A 26,965-nucleotide genomic window follows, 5' to 3' on the forward strand; every position below is an offset into this window, starting at 1 on the left:
TGGGAGACAAAAGCATGGATAGGTAAGTTTCTTGCCAGTCTGAGGCCAGTCTATCTTCAAAGCATATCGAAGTCAGTCAGCTTGGGCTGCATAAAGAGATCCTGTCTCAATAAATAAAAATAATTGTTTTAAATTGTTTCAATTATCAAAATGAAGATGAGTATAAACTCAGTAATTATAATGGTGTTACAAATCATTAAAATAGAGCAGACCTAAATGAAAAAGGGGGTTTGCTAGATTAAATCAATCTATACTTTTGATGACTTTTGTTTGCTGGACCAAGGACATGATATTTTGGGAGAAAGGCTCTGTGTCTGTGTTAATGGAAAAGAAAAGAGTCTTTGGGCTCCTTCCAAAGTAATAGGAATCAGATTTGATAGAGGAAGACCCCCTCAAGAACTTGGCTGCAGACGAGAAGAAAGAAATCAAGAAGACCAAACAGGACCAAACATGATTTGCGGACTGCTCTACATGGGAAGAGCCCTGAACTGGCTGGGACAGTGAATATGGCTCAAACCAGAACTTCAGCTCTGCCAATGAATGGATCTTGTTGGCTACAGAGTCCTCGAGATTCCTCGTGCCATCCTTTCAGATGGCATGAATGGAGATTTGTTACAGTTTGATTATATGACCAAACTAACTCATAAAGAAAGTGTCTTTCACCCGCTCAAACAAGGAGCAAAAAAGATTCATCTTTAACTGATCTGTGCACAGTACACATCCATACATCATGTTAATATAGAAACATACATTACCTCTAAAAGCTTTATGTTCACAGAAAGACTGAAAGGACAGCCCTGACAGGATTCACCCTCGGGGATGCTGAGATTCTGAGACTAGTTGTTTCAGCTCCCTGATTGATCCTGCCTCAAACAGATGCTATCTCCAGAGACGTGCTTCTAGAACAACTCCGGAAAGGACTGTTGATACCAAATGACATTGGCTCATCCCGTCCTGTTCCAATCAGGAGTTCAGTTAAGGCCTGAACTTTCTCAGCACATAGACACTGGACAACAAATGGTGCCCAGTTAGCTTTCTTTTGACAAAACCATTTTCCCAAACAGGAATTCTTTGCCCAATTCAGCAAGAAGCAATTATAAGAAGCCCGTCATCCCAATCCCTTAACTGAGAATGGATGGTTTTGGTTATTTTATGAGTAATAGATAGATTGTCATTTTAGGGGATGACTATAAATAATCACAGTATTGGACAGGGAGGAAACAAATACAGAAGTTTTTTTTTGTTTTTGTTTTTAGATTGGTTTATTTATTATGTAGACAGCTTTCTGCCTGCATGGACATCTGCAGTTCAGAAGAGGACACCAGATCCCATTACAGATGGTTGTGAGTCACCATGTAGTTGCTGGGAATTGAACTCAGGACCTCTGGACTGAGCCATCTCTCCAGCCCAAATCTACTCTTTTTTTAATAAGATTTATTTATTATGTATTTTATATGAGTACACTGTCACTCTCTTCAGACACACCAGAAGGGGGCATCAGATCCCATTTCAGAGAGTTGTGAGCCACCATGTGAATGCTGGGATTTGAACTCAGGACCTCTAGAAGAGCAGTCAGTGCTCTTAACCACTGAGCCATCTTTCCAGCCCCCTATTAAATCTACTCTTAAACAAAAGCATTTTATAGCCATAATCTTATATTGGTAAAGATCTTTACATTTTGATGCAAAATTGAGGTTATTGTTTTGTTAGATTGGTACAGAATTCTGTATATTGATACAAAACTTGAGTTTAACTTTGTAACAACATAGTATGTGTATGTTTCAACTCTTAGATAAGCATTGGGTCTATGGAACTTACTTAAAAATACAAGGTTTAGGGCTGGAGAGATGGCTCAGTGGTTAAGAGCACCGAATGCTTTTCCTGAGGTCCTGAGTTCAAATCCCAGCAACCACATGGTGGCTCACAACCATTTGTAATGAGATCTGATGCCCTCTTCTGCTGTGTCTGAAGACAGCTACAGTGTACTCAGATATAATAAATAAATAAAATATTTTTAAAAAAAATACAAGGTTTAGTCTCAATCCTTTTAATAGCTGCTGTTACAAACTGTTTAGGATGATCAAATCATGCAAGTCAATAGTCAATCAATCAAACTCATAGGTTTGATAGTAATATGGATTATCCCAGAAATATACATCCTGGGTTGTGCAGATAACAGGTAGTTGGAGACAGGCAATGTTTGTTTGTTCAGATATTCTATGAGAAGATATAAGGTCTTCAAAAGCGTCAAAGATCCAGAGTATGGTGTTTAAAGTTATTTCATTATTGAAAGATCTATAAGACAGATCTGTTCCTGACAGTACCCATGTTCCATTTCAAAGAAGATGTGAGCACCAATGACCTCCACGTGTAGCTGCTTCAATTGTGCCAAGCTAGTCACTGGGCAAGAAATGCCCTAACTTCATCTGCAGACAGAATGCTGTCCAAAAAGGACAAACAGACGCAGGATAGCCCACTGCTGAGCTCTGACAAGACAAGGTAAGGTAGTCCTCTATAATTCCCCCTTCACTTAAAGTCTTTCAGGTGTTCTGGGCCAGAAGGCTGAAGATAGATACGCCAGCATTATAAGGAATACTGGAGACTGTCCAGGCGGTAAGCTGTCTCTGTAATATCTACAATTTTTGGAAGCTGTGACCCTGCACTTCCTGCATACTCTAAAATATTTATTCATTCTCAGATCTCTGATGGGGTTGAAATCTAACTAGATAGTCATGGTTTCAAAATTAAACTTAAGTTGTTTAGGATTTAAGAAGATGTTCGGGGCTGGGGATTTAGCTCAGTGGTAGAGCGCTTGCCTAGGAAGCGCAAGGCCCTGGGTTCAGTCCCCAGCTCCGAAAAAAAGAACCAAAAAAAAAAAAAAAGAAGATGTTCTAGGTCTAAAAAGATGTTTTTAGTATACTAATACAAGTTAGGATAAAAACTGATTTTTATACAGAACTCTGAACTCACCAAGATAGGATAGATGCTAGAATAAGTTGCCCAATATAAACTGAGTAGACATTATAAATGTATATCATACCTTATAGTTTTCATAATTGCTTTATAATTATTAAAATTGTACACAATTTATATTTAAAAAAGAGAGACTTTTTTTGGACTGGACGTCCAACATGTAGAGAGAATATCTTGTGTATTGTGCTTGTCAATTTAAAAGCCTATGACCTATGGCTTAGGCAGGAAATAGAAGGTGGGACTTTGAGAAGGGAAAGAATTCTGGGAGAGAAGGAGGCAGGAGATTTGCTAGGAAGATGTGACAAGCCAGATGCATGATACCTGAGCACAGGCAACCAGCCACGTACGCAGGCTAGAATAAATGGGATATTTTATGTTATAACTAGTCAAAGATGAGCTATATGGCCAAGGTATTTGTAAATATATATTTTGAGTCTGAGTCTTATTCCTGGGAGCATGGGGCTGGGAGAAAGAACCAGAGCCTAACCTCAACAGTTCAAGGCTATCCTCAGCTACAAGGCAAGTCCAGGCCAGCCTGGGCTACATGAAACCAGCAGTGTCCTGTGGTGGTTGACATCTTTAGTCCTAGTTCTTGGGAGGCAGAGATAGGTGAATCTCTGTGAGTTCAAGGCCAGCCAGGGTTACACAGTGAGATCTTGTCTGAAAACCAAACCAAACCAAGCTTGATCTCTCATTGAACCTGAAGCTACCCTGGTTTTCAGCAAACCCATGATCCTCCTGTCTCAGCTCCTACATTGCTGGGTTTACAAACATGTTCATAGTCCCTCCAGTTTTTTAATTCTATATGGGTGCTGGGATTTGAACTTGGGTTCTCATGCTTTTGCAGCAAGCTTTCTCACTCAGAGCCATCCCTTCAGCCCCACGAGCACATATTCCCATTGTCCTCCCCCTCCCTACCTTCTAATTTTTTTTAAAAAATTTTAATTTTGTGTGCACTGGTGTTTTGCCTGCACGTGTGAGGGTGTCGGGCCCCTGGGAACTGGAGTTTCAGACAGTTGTGCGCTGCCATATGGTTGCTGGGAATTGAACCCAGCTCTTCAGGAAGAGCAGCCAGAGCTCTTAACCTCTGAGCCATCTCCTCAGCCCCTGTCTGTCGCTTTCTAACGCAAAAGAAATGAAACGTTCTCTACCTGGGTCCTCTCTTTTAAACCTGACATAGCGACAACAGGAGGCTTCCTGACGTGCAGACAGACTGCCCAGGAGAGCGATGAATTACATACCGTTTACTCATTTGTTCTCTGAAACGGGGTCCACGTATGCCAGGGTAGCCGCAAACTCACTGTGTAGCTGATGATGAGCCTGAACTCTTGGCCTGTGCTTACCTCAGTGTGCTTTTGGTTTACCTTTCCTGAGTGGCAAGTGACTTCTGTGCTTATTGGCCGTACACGGAACTTTCCACACAAACCTTTATTCAAATCTTCCCCCCCATTTAAAACGTGGACCTAGGGTACTTATGTATAATAAATAAATCTTAAAAAAAAACCCCAAAAAAAACAACAAAACAAAAATGTGGAGGTAGCCCCAGCTGTCCCGGTGCTCACTAGGCGCTCACTATGTAGATGCAGAGAGACCTCTCACCTCTGGGATTAAAGACATTCACCAGCATGCCTAGTCTCTTTCACTTTCTTTTTTTTTTTTTTTTTTTTTCTCAGAGCTGGGGACCGAACCCAGGGCCTTGCGCTTGCTAGGCAAGCGCTCTGCCACTGAGCTAAATCCCCAACCCCAAAACTTGGACTTTTGATGGAGTCTGACTTATCTATATTTTTCCTTTGGTTTTCTCTGTTTAGATGCTACCGGTGTGTGGCTTCTTCTTCGTACATTATTAGGCTCTTGTATAATGTCATTTTTGCATACACAGGTAGATCCACGGGACACACTTGAGACACGGCATTATTCAAACAAATGTTTAAATGCCTTTATCATTTTGACAGATGTGGTCAAACTGGCAGTAAGGAAGAAACTGCCCCTGGAATGGTATGTGGGTTTACTCTCTCTCCAGCCACAGCCTTGCTGACAGTAAATGAATTACAGATGTTTATAATTTACCCCTGTTGTATTAGGCTCACATCACGTGCTCAGCAGTAGCCTGGGGCTGGTGGCTGAAGATCTAGATCAAACCATCTGGAACATGTCCTTCAGGACAGAAAGAACCTTTAGGCAGAATGACCACAGACAGGAGAGCAAAGACAGAGATGAGGGGCGGGTGGTATCCTAGTCTGATCTCTGTTGCTCTGATAAAGACACCAGGGGCAAAAGCAACCAGGCCACAGTCCACCTTGAAGGGCAGGCAGCAGGCATCCGCAGCAAGAATCTGGAGACAGGAACCATGGGCAAATGCTGCTCACCGGCCTGGCCCCTTCCCCGACTTCCCTTGGGGTGTGTAACTGTAAACATTGACCGGATCAGCCTACCCCTTGTCAACTTGACGCATAAACAGATCACTGTCTTTTGTTTTTTGTTTTGTTTTGTTTTGTTTTTTTCTTTTTTCTTTTTTTCGGAGCTGGGGACCAGGGCCTTGCGCTTGCTAGGCAAGGGCTCTACCACTGAGCTAAATCCCCAACCCCTTCTTTTTTTTTTTTAAAGATTTATTTATTTATTTATTTATTTATTTTACTTATGTGAGTACACTGTAGCTGTCTTCAGACACACCAGAAGAGAGCACCAGACCCCATTACAGATGGTTATGAGCCACCGTGTGGTCGCTGGGATTTGAACTCAGGACCTCTGAGAAGAGCAGTCAGTGCTCTTAACCACTGAGCCATTTCTCCAGTCCCCCAATGTTTCTTTAAAAACCCCAAATCTCTTAACTGTGGGCTCCTATAAAGTAAAAAAAAAATCACATATTTTCTTATTTTAAAGCAAAACCAAATGAGGATGGTGTAATTTCAAATTCTGCAGCTCAGTGTCTGACGTCTGGGACTCACGCATAACCTTTTCTGTGATGGGCTTGGGCCACTCACTTCTCTGGCTTGGCATCCACAGCACACACATTGACTCCTAGACTGTGGTCAGTTCTAGTCCACACCAGCCACTGTCATGGTCCTGCCACAGTCCTGGTTCCTCTAATACCCTGGCGTCTTCATGGCACCTGAGGTGTCACTGACACCAGTGGCTGCCTGGCTGATGTGCAGACTCCACCCCTTCCTGTATGGTGCCAAGCCCCACTCCTTCAGTCCTGGGGTTCCCAAGGCAACCTTCGCCAATGGCCTCCTGGCCTCCCTGCTCAGCGAGACTCTAATCCTGCCAGTGATGCCGAATCCAGCTGCTCACTGTGACTTCTTCACGTCTTCAAAACCAGCACTTGTGGAAGACTCTTACACATTTCTGAGTTTGGCTGTCATCTTGAGAGGTGGCCTTGGCCTCCTCAGGACAGCTTCTGTGTGCCGACTCTGAGAAAGCACTTCCTGGAAGATCCACCTCAGTAATGCTGGTCTCTTCCTAACCATTGCAGATTCCGTGGCCCCAGCCGACCAGCACTGATGGTCCCAGTGAAGCAAAAGCTTCACTTCTACAGATGCTTCATTCAGACATATCTTATGCAGCCTTTGAGAGACTCTCAGGTTTCCTGAACCTTCATAAGCCAGGCCTCCACTGTCTTGAGTTGCTCTCAGGGTTCTTCCAGACTACCACAGCTCACCAAACCTGTTTCCAGCCCAAACTTCCAAAATCTTCCCAGTTCTCCCCAAACCGCACGGTCAGCCCCATCCCAGCAACTAGCCCTAGCGTGGCATCTGTCGTGATAAAACTACCATGAGCAAAAGCAACTTGGGCAAAAAAGGGTTTCTTTCACCTTATTCTCCTAGGTCCCGGCTCATCTTGGAGAGGGTCAGGGAGGGACCAGGAAGAAGGCTGGCTGCTCACAGCCTTCCCAGGCGACTCTGGGTTGTATCAAGCTAATAAAGAAGTGAGCAACTCAGGTAGAATCATGCACTCGGGGTGAGAGCAAAGGCCAGCGGTAGGGAGGCTGGCAGAAGGCTTGGCCTGCCTCACCAGGTGACTCTGGCCACGGGGACAGTGTCTCTGGTTTCCACCTGTGAGATGGAGAGATCCAGCTCCTCAGGCTGCACACTGAGAGGTGGGGTAACAACTGTGGGTCAATCTGGTGCCATGCATAGGAATCTGGACGAAGCAAAGGAATCTTGCGGGCAATGGTGGAGATGAGCTTTTGGAAGAACCTTCCAGGCACAAAGGCTCCGCGTGCGTGCTCCTCTCTCGACTCCCATCTGTCACCTTGACCCAGAGACCCACACTCTTCTCTGGCATTCACCGACCCTCTATCCTATCTCCCAACACCTCCCACCTTTAAAAGATGCATTTATTTCTAGTGGTTTATTTTTATTTTGTGTGTATTGGTGTTTTGCCTGCGTGTATGTTTGTGTGAGGTGCTATACCCCCTGGAACTGGAGTTATAGACAGTTGTGAGCTGTCCTGTGGGTGCTGAGAAATGAACCTGAGTCTGTCTGTCTCTCTGTCTCTCTGTCTGTCTTTCTGTGTGTATGTGCACACGTGTGTGCATGTGTGCATGTGATCCACCCTGGCACACGTGGAGGTAAGAGGACATCATAGAAGAGCTGATTTTCTCCTTCCATCCTGTGGGTCCTGGGAGTCAAACTCAGACTGAAGGCTTGGCCGCAAGCACCTTTACCCCCTGAACCATCTCGCCAGCCCCAGACTTTTTTATGTTTATTGAACAGTTTTAGATTCACAGCACCACTGAGACAAAGTCCCAAGATACTCTGCGGGTCCTCCCAACACACCCAGCATCTGTTATCTTTACCTCCATCACCAGGGTGATACATGTGTCCCACCCAACAAGACTACAGGGACACTATTAACACCCAGAGGCCACTGCTGATACCAGGGCACCCCGCATTCCTTACCGAGGAGACCTGGACCAATGTACAATGGTAGACTATAAGTCAGAGTTCTTTTTGAAATGTATGATTTACTTGCATTTCATGTGTGTCTGTGTGTGTGCACACATGCCACAGTGTGCCTGAGGGACTGCTTGCTTGGACTATGGATGGTGTCAGCTATTTCCCAGAATTAAATGCAAAATGTCCAATGTCCCTACGGGCTACCACTTCCGTTCCGCCTCTGTCCTGGCTAGCTTTGTCTGTTTGTTTATTGTTAACTTGACACAAGTTATAGTTATCTGGAAAACGTGAACTCAACTGAGAAGAGGCCTCCATCAGACCAGCCTGTAGGCAAATTTGTGGGGGCATTTTCTTGATCAGTGGTTAACTTGGTAAGGGCCCAGCTTCCTGTCAATACAAGAAAGCAGGTTGAGAAAGCCATGGAGAGCAAGCCAGTAAGCAGTGTTCCCCTACGGCTTCTGCTTCTGCCTCCTGGTTCCTGCCTTGAGTTCTGCCCTGGTTTCCCTCAGTGATGGAGTGTGAGTAGAGGGTTATATGCTGAAAACAGCCTTCCTTCCTGCATGTTTTTGGTCACGTGTTTTTCAAGGCAACAGAAACCCTGACTCAGGGGCTGGGGATTTAGCTCAGTGGTAGAGCGCTTACCTAGGAAGCTCAAGGCCCTGGGTTCGGTCCCCAGCTCCGGAAAAAAAAAGAACAAAAAAGAAAAAAGAAACCCTGACTCAGACATCCTTCTGAGTGGAAATGTTTCCTTGAAGTTCAGAAGCATCTTCCTTGCTCCTCTGAAGTCTGTGATTAGCATGGGATTGACCTTCCTTTAATGTAAGCTAGGCAACATCATCTTCTGGTCCCTGGGGACATAGGGATTTGGTCAGAGGTGATCACGTGACTTCAGAAGGTCCAATCACAATGGACCTCAGGATCCTGGGATGTGAAGGAGGCTGGCGTCAACAGGACTTGCTAGCACAGGTCTGGGGATGTGGTTCAGAGGGTGAGTGTCCTGCCTAATCTGCACTAAGTGTTGGGTTTAGTCCCAGGTACCCCAGAGACCAGGTGACCCTTGCCAGGTAACACACACCTGTGGTCCCAGCACTGGGCACCCAACTATTTCCATGTCTCCTTTCCCATAGACGAGGCCAGGGTAGAGTCTGGATGTCCAAGGTTCTCAGGTCTAGTTCTCTAATCCCAGGCCTGGACCTGCTACTGACCTGAAGCCTTTGAGCCAGCCGGCCTCACAGACTAATTTCCTCCCTTTGTTGACCCAGGCAAATCAAACAGCTTAGAGGAGCTTCCAGGAACTGCTCCTCCTTTTTCCTTGGCTGCAGGCAGTGCAGTTAAGTTGCCCTTTGACCCATGGGCCCTCCAGGGAGCTGGGGACTGACCAGTTCCAGAGGCACTGAGCTGCTGGAGGAGGGGCTGGCTGCTGGAAACACAGTGATCAGCGATATCACTGGTCCACAGAACTGTCTGTTTCCTTTCTTGTCCCCTCCCTTCCTCTCCCCTCCCTTCTTTTTAAGGTTTTCTTACATTTATTCATTTCATGGGTGTAGGTCTGAGACAAGTTGCCCGGAGTTGGCCGGCTCTTGGGAGGTGAGTTGGTTCTCTCATTCCGCCATGTTGGTCCTGGGAGGTCATATGTTCTGAGGCTTGGCAGCAAGCCCTTTTACCGCTGAGTCATCTCAAACATTCCTTTCCCCACCCACAAACTTGTGGCAATCCTCCTGCCTCAGCCTTCCCTGTACAGGGATGACAGGCCTGTGCCAACCATGCCCAGCTGGTCCACGTGGGCCTTGACATTCTCAGTGTTTGGGCTGGCCAGTGTCTGGTGCCACCTGTGCTCTATAGATTGTTTCTAACGGCCCCGGGACTCGTCGTCACTGGATGTCATTGACGACTCTCTATGAAATTGAGCCTTGGCACCAAGTTCTCCTCTCTCACTTTTCTAATTGTGTTGACTGAACCCACCAGAGCAGGAGCAGACTCATCTCATGAGCGTCACCCTTTGACTCCACCCTTATACCCATCCCCCCACAATAATGAGAAAAGATGGGAGGAGGGAGGGAGGGAGGGAGGGAGGAAATGGGACTGTATGTTCCCAGGCACGTCCCCAAACATGCCCCTCCCATCCTCGAGTCCACGGATCACCCAGCAGTGTAATGTCTTCGAAGAGAAAGTAATTCTTCAGTGCCCGATGATGCAGCAATTCCGCTTCTGGTGCGCCCTGCCCCGCCCTCAAAATGCAGAGCAAGGTCTGGAAACAACACAAAACAATTGTTCTGCTGTGACAGCAGCTGGAGAAAGAGTCCCCTGGGAGCCCTGGGCAGCTGTCAGCTGTCTAAACTGGCAGTCAAGGGGAAGGGGAGGGGGAGGAGAGGGAGAGGGAGAGGGAGAGGGAGAGGGAGAGGGAGAGGGAGAGGGAGAGGGAGAGGGAGAGGGAGAGGGAGAGGGAGAGGGAGAGGGAGAGAGCGCGAGCGTATTAGCCTCATAGTGGACTGACTGGGTACCAGCTTTTATTGACAGAACAGTCCTAGAAAGTAGTCCTGCTCTGGGGAGGGTGGGGCCTCTGCCGAGTCACCTTAGGCTCCTGTTGAAAATATCAACTGTTTCTTTTTTCCCTATGGCTTTTAAATTTGTTTGTTTATTGGTTTTTCAAGGCAGTCCCGGAACTCGCAGAGATCCTTCTGCCTTTGCCTCCCAAGTGCTGGGAGTAAAGGTGTGGGCCACCGCGTCTGGGTTTTTACCTAAGGGTTTAAAATTGTGGGGATATAGGGATGTGGCTCAGGTAGTAGAGTCCTATGCTTGGGTTCTAGCCCCACTGCTGCAAAAACCAGATAATGTTCCCATCTGTCATCCCAGCAAGGGAGAGGTGGAATCCAGGTCAGGAGTTCAAGGTTTACCTCGGCTGGTAAAGAGGTTGATGTTGCCTGGACTGTATGAGACCCTGTCAACCACCACCACTACCACCACAATAATAAATACTAAATCTATGGTAAAATACACAGCGTAACCATCCTAACCATTTTAATTTTTTTATTTTTAAGATTTATGTGTATGTAAAATGCACTATGTCTATACCTGGGTAGGCCAGAAGAGGGCGCGAGATCTCCTGGAACTTGAGTTAAACAGATGGCTAGGACACCCCATTGGTGCTAGGAACATTTTTTTTTTTTAAAGAGACAAAGAGACAAGGTCTCAGTCAGTGTGGTGGTGGCACACACTTTTAATCCCAGCACTCAGGAGGCAGAAGAAGGCAGCTCTGAGTTCAAGGTCATCCTGGTCTACAGAGTGAGTTCCAGGACAGCCAGGGCTGCACGAGAAACCTTGTCTTGAAAAACCAAAAAGGAGGAGGTGTGTGTATTTCATGTAGTTCAGGCTGGCCTTGAACTCTGTATATCTGAGGATGACGTTGAACTTCTGGTCCTTCTTCCTCTGTCTAAGTGCAGTTTTTGAAGTTTTACATTGTGTGGAAGACTGAACCCAGGGCCTCATGTGTGCCAAGTGACCTCTTAATTAACTGAGTGGGGACCCCAGTCCACCATTAGGAATAAACAGTTTAAGGACATTAAACGCATTCATGGTGGGTGTCATGACACATCTCCAAAATTTCATTTTGTTTGAGACAAGGTTTGGTTATATAACAGAGGATGGCCTTGAACTCATGACCCTTCTCACCATGCACCACCTAACATGACTCCACAGTTCTTGACATCTTGGTCCCCTCTGAACACCTTCTCTTCTGCCCCTCTGTGATGCTGACCCTGTCCTGCCTCTGAGGGAGTTGCAGCCCTGGGCCTGGGCCTCTGGGATCCTGTGGGTGGTACTTGCACACTGTGGTGTGGTCCCCACTCCTTCCACTGTAGGCAAAAGGTTGCACTACATCGAAGGCTGCTCTCTTTGCCGCTCAGATCATCTGCAGAGACCGTTGGGGGCGTCCATTTTCTGAATGTGGGCGTGTCAAGATCCCCAGTTTTCAAATCTTTTGGGCACCAGAAGGGGAAATGTTTGGTCATAGGGGATCTCCAGTTTAAGTGTTTGAGAAACTCCTTGTGGCAGTTTGAATATGCTTGGCCCAGGGAGTGGCACTATTTGGAGGTGTGGCCTTATTGGAGGAAGTGCGTCACTATGGGCATGGGCAATGAGACCCTCCTCCTTACCACATGGGGGAGAGTAAGTCCTCTAGCAGCCTTCAGATGAAGATGTAGAATTCTCAGCTCTTCCTACACTACGCCTGCCTGGGTGCTGCCATGCTCCCGCCTTGATGATAATGGACCTAACCTCTGAACCTGTAAGCCAGCCTCAATTAAATGCTGTCCTATAAGAGTTGCTTTGGCACAGTGTCTGCTCACAGCAGTAAAACCCTAATTGAGACACCCCGATCTGTGTTTCCTGATCAGGGAGCCACATCCCCCTCCCTCCAGCCTCTCAGAGCACATTGAGCTCACATCAACTCTCGCTTTGTGTTGATATGGGGTCTCATGTAGCCCAGGCTATCCCCATAGTCACCATGGAGGATGACTTTGAATTCCCAAGCCTTCTTCAGCCCTGTGACACCACACCTGCCTCTTTTTTGTTGAGTTTTGAAATCAGGACTCTTAATCTTGAAGCCTTGTTCTCTTCTCCCTCCGCCTGTCCTTCTTCCTCCTCCCCTCTTGCCCCTCCCCCCATTGCCTCACTCTAGCCCGAAACTCCTGGAGCTCCTCCTGCCTCTGCCTCCCAAGTGCTGGGACCACAGCATGTTGCCTTGGCATCTGCATGAACTTGGGGATGACTTTTCTTTTTCTGAAAAAGTCACTGGGACTTCAGTGGGACAGCAGGTTCTCAGGTCAGTCCAGGAGCTACTCCCAGTGCTTCTGGGTGTGTTCATATCCCCCCACCCCCGTGTCCCGTGTGTGTGTGTGTGTGTGTGTGTGTGTGTGTGTGTGTGTACTCAATGTCACCCCTTCATGGTTTCATCCTGTAGCCCAGGCTAGCCCTAACTTGTGGCAAGCCTCCTGTCTGATACACTTTAACGTCCGATCACCCCCATTCCTTTCCTGTTGAGAGTGTGATGTCGTGTCATGTGACACGGGCCCATGCATTTTTCTCACTGTCTCCATCTTACAAACAAGGAAACTGAGGTCCAGAGAGAATCCTGACACACAGCTGAGAAAGGTAGGATCAGGACTCACCTCAAACTCTCCACAGCATGGTTTCTAGGGCCCTGACCCAGGGCTCTCCCGGTAGTGTGTGACCGTTGGAGAATGGATGGATGCCATTATGGTAAAGGAACACTCTAAAATAGGCTGTCGTGCTCTGTAAACTAGACTATGATGCTGGCCTTAGCCTGTTCCACTCTGGATCACAGAGTGGTGAACGCACACATGGGCGTGTCAAGAGACTGCTGTTTTTCTTCTCATATACCGAAATGTAAATACACTTTGGATCATACAATGGAAATTTCCAGTTGCACAGGAGAAAGAGGCGGTGTCCCTGAAAGCAAAAGTGCACCATTGCTGGGGGTTGGGGATTTAGCTCAGCGGTAGAGCGCTTGCCTAGCGAGCGCAAGGCCCTGGGTTCGGTCCCCAGCTCTGGAAAAAAAAAAAAAAGAAAAAAGAAAAAAAAGTGCACCATTGCACCCCGGATAGATTTGTCTTCTGAAAAGGACAGGGGCAGAGACTCCGCCCCTCTCTGCTGCAGCCTAATGCAGCCTAGTGGGGAGCAAAGCCCACGGTCAGAAATCCATAGCCAGTGAACGCAGTTCTCAGGCGGCAGGTCCCACTAGCTTGCTGTGTGTCCTTGGCTAACCTCGTGCCCTCTCTCGATCTACTTTGCTTAGCTGTCAACCAATTTGTGCAACTTACTGAAATCAATACAAGCAACTTAACCGTTACTTCCACTCTTTGAGATTCTGTTTATAGCCTGCGAACAAAGGTGCAAAGACACAGCTGCGGCTTTGCTTGAGGCGCAGAATCTTGCAAACTGCCTGAAAGGGAAAGCCCCCCTCCCCTCCCTCCCCCAAACACACACACCACAAACACAAGGCATTATTGGCGTTGATTCTGTGGTTTGGCCGTGGCCAGGGATTCCTGGCGACACCTGCTGGTGGATGTCAGTACTGCAGCCTATGTAGCTGGGTCATGTTTTTCACATACAATTTTGGTTCCTTAGGGACTACTGAAGAAAGAGCCAAGGTGAGGAGGCCGCCGGGGAGTGGACGTTAAAACCTCCAATCAGATCGAATTCCGGTCTCTGCGCCGGGCGCTCATGGGCGGACCTGTCATTGCCTACATCTTTTTAGGAACCTGGGTTCCTGAGACCTATCTCTGTTCAGGGCTGCAAGAAAGTATTCAATCATTTGATACTTTAGTGTGTGCAATAACCAGCACCTAGGACTGGAGGGTCTCACCGAGGTTCTTAGGATACCGACCTGGTACCAGCTTCCTAGAGAATAAACTAGTGAGGGTGCCCAGAACCCTGGATGTGGGTGACAACGACTTGTCAACCAGATACATCTAGAATCATCTGAGAAGGGAGGGCCTCTGAGAATGTTTGTGAGGGATGTCTTGGTTGAATGATTGACATTAAAGACCCGCCCACTGTGGGTGGCACCATTCCCTGGGCTTGGAGACCCTGGACTGTGTAAATGTAGAGAGAGGGCCCAGGGCTAGCTAGCACAGACACATTCATCCATTGCTCTCTGCTGAGTGTGGATGTGATGTCCAGATGCTTCAAGCTCTCATTCTCCCGTGACTTCCCCAAGTAATGGACTGGAACCTGGAATTGTACGGTGCATAAACCCCTTCTTCCTTAAACTGCTTTGGTCAGGATATTGAGTTTGACTCCCTGGTAGGCAACCAGATAGGGAGAGGGGCCACAGCTAGAAAATAAAGTGAGTTTCCAAGATAGTCAGCCTCGTTCTCAATGTCCTGACTTCCCTCCCACCAGCAGGTTCCATGCTGATGAACTGGTTTAAAGGACCTGGTCAGGAATGCAGCACTGTTCCCAGCCAGCCAACCTTCCGAGCTTCCTTGAAACTGACGGCTTCAAGTAGAGGAGGAAAACTTTACGGAGGCTAAAACGTTTGTCCCAGGCCTTGGGAGGAACTGGGTTTGGACTCTTTCAATCCTGGCTTGGCTGTGGGGTCTTTTTCTCTGAGTGTCTGCCTTGTGCTTGCTTCCTTACCCCCAATAAAAGCTGTCCCTCACCCGCTGACTGTCTGAGGCGCTTGAGAGTTCTCTGTGGCTACATTTAAGGTTTTCTGCCTTCTAATTCCTTAACTGGCAGAGCACGCAATGGTGGGCACAGCCCTTGACAGTTCAAGTATGTTATCACAGCAACAGAGATGAAAGGAAGAGAGGGGGCTGTCCTAACAAGAAGTTACCTCAGCAGGTGAAGAGCCAGACAGCAGGAGGCCCGAGTGTGGTGCAGGCCTGCCTGGGCTTCAGTCTTATCTCAAAAGCAAAATGAAACAAAATCCCTTTATTTATACCCCATGATAACCCTGTGGTCTCCATGGCTTCCTGCCATGTTCTTTTTTTTTTAAAGAAAAGATTTATTTTATGTCTGTGAGTACACTGTAGCTGTCTTCAGACACACCAGAAGTGGGCATCAGATCCCATTACAGATGGTTGTGAGCCACCATGTGGTTGCTGGGAATTGAACTCAGGACCTCTGGAAGAGCAATCGGTGCTCTTAACCGCTGAGCCGTCTCTTTAAGAGCAGGGTCTGGAGGGACACATCTCTAGTCAGGAAGTTTGTTGAGTTCTAGGCTATCCTGGGCTACACGAGATCCTGTCTGAATGGGGGTGGTGGCTCACTGGTAAGGCATTTGCTGAGCGAGTATAAAGACCTGAGTTTGATCCCCAGCTCCGACATAAAGAGGGGAGTGCATCTATGTAATCTCAGTGCCCGGAGGCAGAGACAGGGGGATCCTGGGGCTCACTGGCAGCTAGCTGAGCTGAATGAGTGAGCTCCAGGTTTAGCGAGGAACCTTGACTCATAAAACAAGGTGGAGAGAGACTGAGGAAGTTACCTCATGTTAACCTTTAACCTCTGATGTGCAGCTAAACACACACACACATACACACAGACAGACACACACACACACACAGAGAAAGAAGACACACAGAGACATAGACACATAGACACAACACAGAAACACACACCCACAGACATACACACAGACACATACACAGACAGGCATACAGAAGGACAAACAGATACACAAACAAAGACAGATACAAGCACACTCAGACACACATGCACACAAATACAGACAGAAAGATACACACACACACACACACACACACACGTAAACACAGACAGACACACCAGACATGCATATAGAAAGACAGATACAGAGACAAACACAAATACAGAGACAGATATAGATATGCACAAATACAGACAGACAGACAGACATACTTCTGACTGTCCTTCTCCTCTCTGATAAATAGAACATGTCAGGAAGGATCCGTGGTCCTCAGTCTTAGAAAGCTTTGTGCTTTCCCTGGATGTCTCTGGGGACAACGGCTTTTGTGTCATCAAAATACTCCAGCGGCCAGGCAGCTGGTGTGAGGGCTGAAGTCACAGCCCTTGGTGGCGGCATCTGGCTGAGGTTCTAGCCCTCCAGACCTGCTGCACCCACATGGGAGCTACAGGGCTCTGCTCCCATGGGACATTGTAGGCATACAAGACCAGAAAGGACAAGCCACAGGTTTCCAAAATGGCAGGACAAAAAGAATAGCAGAGGTCTCACAAGCCTGACCCTTGGGAGGCTGAGACAGGAGGACTGTCCTGAGTTCTAGGATACCAAGACAGGTCTATATAGAAAGACCCTGTAAAAAGAAAGAAAAGAAAGATGAGGGCCAGAGAGAGACGGTTGCTCTTCCCGAAGTCCTGAGTTTTATTCACAGCACCACATGGTGGCTTGCAACCATCTATAATGAGATCTGGAGCTGTCTTCTGGGGAGCAGGTGAACACTCAGGCAGAACACTGTAAACACAAGAAATAAACAAACCCTTTAAAAATGCATTTAGGAAGAAAGACAGAAAGAAAAAAGAAAGAAAGAAAGAAAGAAAGAAAGAAAGAAGGAAAGAGAGAAAGAGAACGAACAAATGTTCCAGCCACAGGACAGCGAAGAGGCAACAGAGAGTGGCAGGCCACATCTGCATCTTAGAGGACATAAATAGCTGAGGCCAGTGGTGCCATCCAAGTGAGCCGGAGCCATAGAAATGCTTTGGTTTATATTAGTGAAACTCTAGTCTCAGCGCACCTACTGGGTCTGGCAGAGTAAACTCTGGCGCTCCCATTTTAACAGCTCAGAAAGGATAACAAGGCCTGCGTTGTATCAAATTAAGCATCAGATGGTAATAACGGAGCAACTATGTATCTTCTCTCTAAATCTTAAATTGTTTGTTTCATAATCAAAACACTTAAAGAGTGGGCGGACCAGAGGTAGAGCCCTCACCTATGCCGCACAAAGCCTTGGGTCCATTCCCAGCCTCACGAACTGGATCTGTTGATACCCACCTCCACCATGGAGGCAGAGGCAGGAGGACCGGAAGTTCATAGTCATCTTCGGCTACACAAGACCTTGTGGCCAGGCCTATAATCCCAGCTATAGGGTAGGCTGAGGTAGGAAGAATGGAAGTTCAAGGACAGCTTTGGCAGTCAGAGGGCTGGAGGGTTGACTCAGCAATGAAGAGCTCTTGTTTTTGCAGAGGATCCTAGTTCGATTCTTGGTGCTTACATGTTGGTTCACAACCATCCAAAACTCCGGGTCTAGGGGACACAACACCCTCTTTGGAAGTTTTTAGGCTCCAGGTATGTAGGTGATATACATAAACGCAGCAAACACACCCCATGATACAATAAATAAATCTAAAAATAGTGGTTGGGGATTTAGCTCAGTGATAGAGCACTTGCCTAGCAAGCGCAAGGCCCTGGGTTCGGTTCCCAGCTCCGAAAAAAAAAAACAAAAGAAAAAAGAAAAAAAATCTAAAAATAAAAACTTAAAGAAAAACGTTGGGGCTGAGCAAGATGGTTCAGTGGGTCAAGAGGCATTTGTTGCTAAACTTGAAGACCTACATTCAATCTCCAAGATCCCCATGGTGACAAGAGAACTGATTCTTAACTGGTTGTCCCCTGACCTTCACACGCCCCCTTGTGGCATGACTGCACCCTCCACACAAATAAATAAATGCAACTTTTATTTTAAGTTCCATTTTCAGCACCAAAACCCAAGCTATCACTGGGGTGGGTGGGAGGTAACAGCGGGTCTCTACACAGAAAGCCACCCCACTGTAGGATACCTGCCCACGCAGATGTTGTGCACACAGAAGTCAAGCAGGGTAGACGCTGGCTCTCCGGGAGGCAGAGCAGAGTAGGTTGGCTGGCCTGGTTCACTCAGGGTCATCTTCTGGTTAGCGATCTGATGTCAGGCGACATTGGGCGGAAGCGCCCTCTGGCGGTGGCTCTGCGCACCTCACCTGCAGGTGTATCCAGAGAGAGCTTTGGCCCATAGGGCGGGCGTGCGTGCGTGCGTGCGTGCGTGCGTGCGTGCGTGCGTGTGTGTGTGTGTGTGTGTGTGTGTGTGTGTGTGTGTTTCTGACATGGGGCCCTCAAACCACTGCTTCTGAGCCCACTGTACGCCCTTGGAATAGTGACTTAGACAATGTATAGAAGGGGTGTGTGGTTTGCCTTGGCCCAAACAGAGCAGGAAGGGGTTACAGAGGCGGGAACAGAATGGACAAAGGTTAGTGGCAGGCTTTCTGTTGTCGTCTGTATTTGAATCCTGCAGAGGCTGGGGCGTTGAAGGCTTAGATGCGCATTGGGTTGAGGGTGTGGGTTGGGGCAGTGTTAATGAGCAGAGACTGAACATCACCTGAGGTTAACCCTGGGACCAGGCAAGTTCAGCTCTTCGGAGCTGGGGCTGTCACGGGAAATGGGAACTGAGGGCACGCCTTCTCCTCTCTCTGCATCTGCACTGCAGTCTTATGTACCTTTCCTCTGTATGGCTTTCTGCCACAATGCTTCAGCCTGGCTTCCGGCCCATGGCATCGGAGCGGCTGACCCGGGACAGGATCCTCTGAAACAGTGGGACAACATAGAAATCCTTTCTCCCGCTGGCTAATTTCATTTGTGTCTCTACGTATTTTAAAGACTTTTTTTAGATTTAGATTTTTTTTATGCTGTGTGCCAGCATGTATGTCCGACCACCATGTGCACGCAGTGCTTGCAGAGGCCGCAAGAGGGCGTCAGATCACCTGAAACTCACTGGAGTTACAGACGGCTGTGAGCTGTCAAGTTGGTGCTGGGAGCTGAGCCAGCCCGCAAAAGAGCAGCCAGGGCTCTTACCCCTGAGCGCATGTAAATGTTTGGGGCTTTTCTTCGCCCGCTCTGCCTCTGAAATAATGACATAGAGAGCTGGTACACCTATTAAAAAGCCTCTTGTGTTATAGCAGGGTTCTCATCTGTTCTAACCTGGCCATAGTGGTCTGGTTGTTTCCCAGTCACATGGCATTACCTGCTATCTTAGTCTTGCTCTGGCTGCTCTTGTTCCACGCACCCTCTCCTGGTGACCCTCCTGGTGAGTTCTCATGGCCCTTGCCCCTCTCTCTGGTCCCCCACTGGAATCAGAAGTCCCGCCTTCTCCTTCCCAGCCCAGCTATTGGCTGATCAGCTCTGTATTAGCCAATCAGAGCTGAAGGAGAACTATTTACATAACATCGCGAGAGAGGAGATGCTTGACAATGCCAATGTCTGGACTGTAACTCCAGCCCCCTTTGTGTCTAAATTATTGACTCTCAGGTAGCACAGGTTGGCCTCAAACTCTCTCTATAGCCCAGGACAGCCTCAGAACTCCTGGTCCTCCCATCTTTGTCCCCTACGTGCCACCTCAGAAGCCAGCTCTTTCCTTCCACATGCGGTTCAGGGATTGAACGGTGGCCCCCGGGCTACTGTAACTTTCACCTGCTGAGTCACATGACCACCACCCTCTATTGCATTAGTCCATGTTTCCCTCAGGCATTTTGTCACACTGATGGGAGACTGACCTGAAGGTCTCGAGGGTGGAGGTCTTTTGCTGGACAAAGGCTGTATGTAACCTCTGTCCCGGAGCCACTATTGGATTTAAGCCTAGAAAGGTCTGGTAGCTTCCATTTCGACGATACTGGAGAAGCCCGTTGCCATGTCAGAAGCACATGCTGGGAGATGGGGAACACCGGTCACATGGGAGAGGATACCAGGAAAGCCAATGTGGACCATGTACTAAGGTCCCATGGAAACCACACAGGGAGGAAGCAGCTCTTGGGGACACGGTGGAATAGAGGGCTGCAGTCACAGACACACCGCTTATCCATCCATCAGCCCTGTGGGCCACCCTAGTGAGGGCTGAACTCAGGGACGAAGAAGCCACTTTGTGGGTGTCCCAGTGGGCACCTGGCCCCACTAACACCCACGTTCTGACCCCCTAGGAGCCTGGAAGGGTAAACTGGTGTGTTTTTTCTGATTATTCCCCAACCACTGAGACAGGCTTACTCTGTCATCTAGGTTGGTCCTGAACTCATTATGTAGCTGAAGCTGGTACCCTCTTCTCAGTCTGCTGAGCACTGGGTTTGAGCACTCAGGCAATGAGCTAGGATAAAATAGAGGCTCGGTGGGGTTTGGGGTGAACTGCTTGGCCCCCGTCTACATGGCTCCAACTTTCTTTCTTTCTCTCTTTCTTTCTCTCTTTCTTTCTTTCCTTCTTTCTTTCTTTCTTTCTTTCTTTCTTTTTCTTTCTTTCTTTCTTTCTTTTCGGGAGCTGAGGACCAAACCCAGGGCCTTGCGCTTTCTACCACTGAGCTAAATCCCCAACCCCTGGCTCCAACTTTCTTATGCCTTCCATTTTGAGCAGGAGCTTCCACCCTCTCCCAAAACTATAGCAGGTTCCCACCTCAAAGTTTTTTCTTCAGTTAACATGAGATCATAGAGGGGGCAGGGCAGAGGGTAGTGAAGTGTGATGGTTTGTATATGCTTGGCCCAGGGAGTGGCGCTATTAGAAGGGGTAGTCCTGTTGGAGTAGGTGTGTCACTGTGGGTGTGAGCTATAAGACCCTCATCCTAGCTGCCTGGAAGCCAGTCTTCTGCTAGCAGCCTTTAGATGAAGATGTAGAACTCTCAGCTCCTCCTGCACCATGCCTGCCTGGACGTTGCCATGCTCCCGCCTTGATGATAATGGACTGAACCTCTGAACCTGTGAGCCTGCCCCAGTTAAATGTTGTCCTTTATAAGACTTGCCTTGGTCATGGTGTCTGTTCACAGCAGTAGAACGCTAACTAAGACATCAAGAGCACTGGCTGCTTTTCCAGAGGACCTAGGTTCGATTCCTAGCTCCCATATGGGGGCTCACAACCGTCTGTAACTCTAGCTGTAGGGAATTTGACCCCTTCTTTTGGCCTCTGCAGACACCAGGCACACAGACATGCAGGCAAAACACCACATGTAACACAACAACAACAACAAAACCACCAACCAGTAGATGGTAGAGATAATTCTAGACCATTGTTACTCAGTACAGTGGTCACCAGCCACAGGTGAGAACTTAAATATTAAAATTCAAGGGTTTGGGGATTTAGCTCAGTGGTAGAGCACTTGCCTAGCAAGCGCAAGGCCCTGGGTTCGGTCCCCAGCTCCGGAAAAAAGAAAAGAAAAAAAAAATTCAAGCCAGGTGTGGTGGGTCAAACTTGCATCCCAGTGGAGCAACAGGGGTCAAGGTTGGCCTGGGCCACATGAGACTGTCTCAAAAACAAAGAGGAATGCAGTAAAAATGTTTTCGGTGGCACCAGCCAGGTCCCAGGTGCTTGGGAACCACACGCAGCTGCTGTGACACACAGGGAGAGGCTGTTCCAGGCATACCAGAAAGTTCTGTTGTGCCGCGCTGCCTCATTCCTCCCCCACAAAGCCACCTCATCCTTTTACATTCTCCGCAGAGACAACGCCCCTGTGACGTCACCAGCGCTGGTGCAGATCCACCTGTCTCTGAGCCTTTGTAAATGAACTGGTATTTCTAGGCCAGAGATAGCAAAGGATTTTGATTTATTTTTTGAGTCAGGGTTTCACTATTGTAGCCCAGGCTGGTCTTGAACTCAGAGAGTGCTGGTATTCAAGATGTGCGCCACCATGTACTGAAACCTGGAATGCATCCTTCTGTGATCATTTCCTGGGTGTAGGACCACAGGCCCGCGTCACCGTGCCCAGTGCTTGTGGAGTTACCTCACGGAGTCATTTCTCTTTCACACTTTGTAAAGAGGCTGCAAACTTGCTATGGCGTAGGCACCAATCATGCTCCGGTGAGTGCCTTAGAAGAAAAGAGCTGCATCTGACAGGGATGCTGGCACAGGAAGATGTGGACAATATGCGGGAGATGTGGAGCCCAGATCTCAGAAGACCTTGGAGGGAGGTGAGGCAGGCTGGGCTCTGTGACAAGATGGCTTCCTCATGGAATGTTGTGTTTGTGCACTACTGAATCCAGTGGAGGGATGCATTCTCTCTCTGTTTCTGTCTGTCTTTCTCTCTCTCCCCATCTTTCTCTCCCTCTCCTCCGTCTCTGTGTGTCTTTTTCCTCCCTCTCTCCCTGTCACGCGCGCGTGCGCGCGCACACACACACACACGTCTTTTGACGATAGTCTCACTATGTAGTTAAGGCTGGCCTTGAAAAACCCAATCCCCCTGTCTCAACCATGAATACTCACTGAGAGGAACAAGAATATCCAAGCAACAGAGAAAGCATCTCGACCTTTGTGTAGTCATTCATCAAACCTTTTCTGGCCATGGATTCAGACCCTAGAGACAGAGCAGGCCACTGAGGTCACTGTATCAGGGTATTGTGATGGTCTTTCCTCCAGTAGAGTCCTGAGCATGACCAAATCCCACCATGTCCTCCCTCATTTCCTGACTCATGGGTGTCTCTCCCTCACTGGCCTGTACCACAGACCATACCCCACAGGGAGCCACAAGGGTCCCTTAGAGGTCCTGTCCTGTCTCCTGTCCCTTGGAACAACCAGTTAGTTACGTTGTGTCCTCGATGATCAGCAAGGCTGTTTGCAATATGGCCTCCAATACCACGCTGCAGAGGTGCAGCCTTTGCCTGGTCTCACTGCCTGGTACAGACGCTCTCCCCACTCCCAAACGCTGGACATTTTATCCCTGGCACTGAGCCTCATCCCTGCAGTGTCTTCCCTGCATCCAGTGTCTCCAGCATCTGAACCAGTTAAAAAGTGTTTGATGAGTGACTACACGAAGGCTGAGAGCCTCTCCCCATCCCTTGGACAGCAATACTTCTCCTTGGGGCATGCTCCCGTCCTTCGAGTGCCGAGTGTGATACCCACAGCGCCTGGTTCTCCACAGTTGGTCTCCATTCAAAAGATACGCGAGTCGTTCCTGCAGTCCCAGAATCCGCCACTAGATGGCAGCACACACACAGGCAAGCTTCACAGACAGCCGGTATGCGGAGGCCAATCTGGGACTGAAGACTGCTGAGCACACGGGGAAACTGAGGCCCGAGAGAGGAGGCCCGGTGGTTTCCCTCTCTGCTTATTTTTCTTGGCTAGGATCGAAACCAAGTGCTGTACCCCAACAAAGCTCAGGTGTCTCTCAAGGACTCCGGCATCACTAGGTATGTGGGAGAAGTTGTGAGCCACTGAGGACTTCCTCATCTGCCTGCCGCGTAGGGTTTCCATGGCTTTGCCACCGTTAAGCCCTGTGTGGGGCTGCAGGGAGGTGAGTCACCCCCACCTGTCAGGAGAAGGCCAACAGGACCCAGAGACAGGACATTCCACAACCCCATGCTATATGCCCAAGGGCCACAGAAATGTCCGGGGCACCCTTGTAAGGAGGTCCCTATAGGAACAAAAGCGGTCCCGACTCTTCTCACCACCTGCTGTCCCATCTGTACGGAGTCACAGCTGCTGCTTGCAGGCTGGGGGTGGGAGGGAGTGGGGGGGGTCGGCTTCAGCCTCCTCCTCCTGCAGATGGGCTAAGTCCTCCTCTCCCGGAGTCTGGGGGTGGCAGAGTGTGTGCAACCCATATTGGAAATGTCCAAGCCCACAGCCACTGTCACCGCACCAGAGGCCAGTTTGGGGACCCGAGTTTAAAGGAAGAACTGGACATTGGAAGTGTGGTGTGAAGTCTCTGGTTTTTACCCGGTAGGAATGAATTCACTTAAAGGAACGGCTGGGACTGGTAGCACAGGCCTGTGATCCCAGCTGCTCTGGAGGCTGAAGTAGGAGGATTCTAAGTTCAAGGCCAGCCTGGGCAACTTATCAAGACCCTGTCTCAAAAAAAAAAAAAAAAAAAAAAAAAAAAAAGAGGGCTGGATACAGCTCGCTGGCAGAATTGTGGCCAGCATGTGCAGCATGTGCAAGGCCAGGCTCTTCCAACTCCAGCATCGTGACAATAAAATAATATAATAATATAATATGAAGTAAATAAAATAAAGTAAATAAAAAAAAAATGAGCTCCCAAGCACAACCCATTTCTGTGCTGTTCTGGCTACACCAAGGGACCTTTGCAGCCCAGGTTCCTTCAAGCATGAGGCTGGGACAGGGAGAGGGGAGGAGCTGGGTCTGAATGGGGAAGGCTGGCTGTGCCAGCTGCTTTGGCTTGGTGGGACCTCTGAGCCCTGAGGAAGGGCTGGCAGCCACGTCGAGGTGACAGGCATGGCCTATTGAGCAAGGACTCCGGGGGAGAACAAGGGTGCACTCCTCTGGCCTCCCTGAGGGACGGTTGGGTCAGCCGTGGGTGGGTGAGCCTAGCAGGAGGCTGCCGTGAGGCAGGCTAGCCCAAACTGGAGGCCAGAGAACCAAGTGATCTGAGTCTGGTCTCCAGGGCCTGAGTCACCCCTTGTGTCCCTGTGTGACCGGAGTCACCTTTCTCTAGACTAGAGTTTACTGTTAGAGCCGATTACAACCCCACAGCTTGGGAGACTTTCTCCACCACCGTTTCTTCACTGTGACGACCCTGAGCCCTCACTTAGATCTGCTGAGCCCCCCCGTCTCCTTACCCGTGAACACAGACAGAATGGCTCACCTCCCACAATTACCAGGGGGATCAAATGAGTATAAAATGAGGCTCAGAGAGAGCAGAGGGCTAAGGCCACACAGAGATGCTTGGGGTACTGTATAACTCTCCCCAGGTCTCGCTATGTCTCCCCAGAGCCCTGAAATGCCGACAGGAAGCTAAGGCGCAGAGCCAGTCTGCCAGAGACCACACCCAGCCAAAACAGGGAGTAAAGAGAGAAGTCAGGCCATCAAGATGGCTCAGTGGTTTAAGGCACTTAGAGCCAAGTCCGAGGACCCGAGTTCAATACCCAGGACCCATTGGATAGAAGGAGCGGCCTGTGACAGGCAGTGAACTCTGAAGTTCTGACCTTCACATGCAAGTTGTGGTGCACATTCACACAGTAAATAAATACGATAGACAGACAGACAGACAGACCCCTCCCTGGAGGTGCTGACATGGGGAGTAGGCAGCAGGGACAGAAGGAAGAGTGGCCAAGTGAAATAGGCTTTCAGGTCAGGAGTGTTAGGGAGCTTGGGGCTCAGGAAATCTTGGAGGGCTTCCTGGAGGCAAGCTCAGCCGAGACCCCAGCAGGGAACTCCTGGAGCAGGGTTGAGGGAATAGGGAGCACTGCCTTTCTGGAGCCCAGTCTGAGGGGAAACTGAGGGAAGGAGGGCAATGGTGTGAATGGTGGCCTAGAGGCAGAAAGAACAGTCACCAGTGTTGGATGAGGGAAGGCCTGTCAGTGAAGCCCCAATGTCCCACTTTATAGCCAGGCCTGGCTGGGTGGCCCTGGGGATGTCACCACGCCTCTCTGGGCCCTGATCCCTTCCTGGCCCAGAGGCTGCTGGGAAGGCCAGAAAGCCGCAGGCAGGGCTAGTGTCTTATCCTTTCCCTCCCTGCCCCCCACCCCCAAGGGCACAGGGAGATGTCATTTCTCCAGCTCTTGGGGGCGGAGGTCACCCCAGCTCAGCAGATAACACCGAAGGTTGAGCAACACCCCACCAGCTTGCCGGGGCCAGGCCTGGGGTCAATGGGTCGGGGGTCAGCCCCAGGCAGGTTGGCAGCTCCCGCTTGAGTGGCCCGGCTGGGAGTGGCAGAAGAGTGGGCCCCCAAAGTTGTCCTGGGCCTTCTCGGAAGAGTCTCACCGGGGAGAGGCTGGTGGTCCAACCTGGTGCCCATTCAAGTGCATGGAGAGTTTGTTTTTCCAGCTCTCCGGGTGACCGTTGCGTCCTTACGACTGGACTTGGGTCTGCCATGTTCCCACCGCAACCACCTGAGGAGCTGCAGCCTCCGGGGAGGGCTGTGCGGGTCTTTCTTGGGGTCCATTTGTCTCTGATACCCGGACACCACTACCGACAATACCAACACTGTCCACGGAGGAAACTCAGAGGAGCAAAGTGACTCACCCACAGACACAGTGTGGCAGAACCCCCACCCTTGCCACCTTCGCGGAGAGGCGTGGGGAGTGGAGTAGGCTGGTGCGGTGGGCGGGCCATACAAAGGGTTGAGGGTTGGGATCCGGGGACAGTAAGCATCCCCGGGGTGGGCGTGCACAGGGTGGAGAGTTCTGCTTCCAGGAGTTGGGGTCTCAGAGGCGTGGGCAGCACCTGGGTGGGCGGACATGCACCGGGTGGAAGGCTGTTTCCAGGGAGTTGGGGACCGGGGACAGCGGGCGGGATCCGACGGTTGGGGTCGTGCACCGGGTGGACTGATCTGTTTCCCAGAAGTTGGGGGCCCGGGAGAGCGGACAGGAGCCGGACCAGTCACCGCGTCCTCCAGCAGGGGGCGGGCGGCGGCAGCGCTCCTCAGTGTTCCCGAGGGGCGGGAAGGGGGCGGGCTAGCGTCACCCGCGTCCGTGGCGATCGCGGGGCTGGCGGGGCGCCCAGGACACCGCTCAGTATCCCGCGCGCGGACCCCCGCCGCTCCCCACTCCCCGCCGCGCCCTCTCGCGCTCCCGCGGCCGGGCAATGACGCGCACCGACCCGGCGGCGGGGCGGCGGGAGGGGCCCCGGCGTGACGCAGCCCGTTGCCAGGCGCCGCCTTATAAACCTCCCGCTCGGCCGCCGCCGAGCCGA

General features: G+C 49.6%; 1 long non-coding RNA gene across 3 annotated transcripts; it reads left to right on the forward strand.

Annotated features, from left to right (window-relative positions):
• The first annotated feature begins 8,831 nt into the window (after positions 1-8,831).
• LOC120101790 (uncharacterized) lies at positions 8,832-15,056 on the forward strand. Of its 3 annotated transcripts, XR_015684861.1 has the most exons (6): positions 8,832-8,859; positions 9,419-9,458; positions 9,968-10,117; positions 12,547-12,690; positions 14,016-14,038; positions 14,793-15,056. It is a non-coding gene; the product is annotated as an uncharacterized LOC120101790 (long non-coding RNA). The 3 variants fall into 3 exon arrangements; XR_015684860.1 differs by lacking the exons at positions 8,832-8,859; positions 9,419-9,458; positions 12,547-12,690; positions 14,016-14,038 and having other exon boundaries at positions 9,984-10,117; XR_015684862.1 differs by lacking the exons at positions 8,832-8,859; positions 9,419-9,458; positions 12,547-12,690; positions 14,016-14,038 and having other exon boundaries at positions 9,984-10,117; positions 14,796-15,056.
• The last annotated feature ends 11,909 nt before the right edge of the window (positions 15,057-26,965 follow it).

The sequence above is a fragment of the Rattus norvegicus genome, chromosome 3 (assembly GCF_021556685.1).
Source record: "Rattus norvegicus strain SHRSP/BbbUtx chromosome 3, alternate assembly SHRSP_T2T, whole genome shotgun sequence".
Lineage (NCBI taxonomy): Eukaryota > Metazoa > Chordata > Mammalia > Rodentia > Muridae > Rattus > Rattus norvegicus.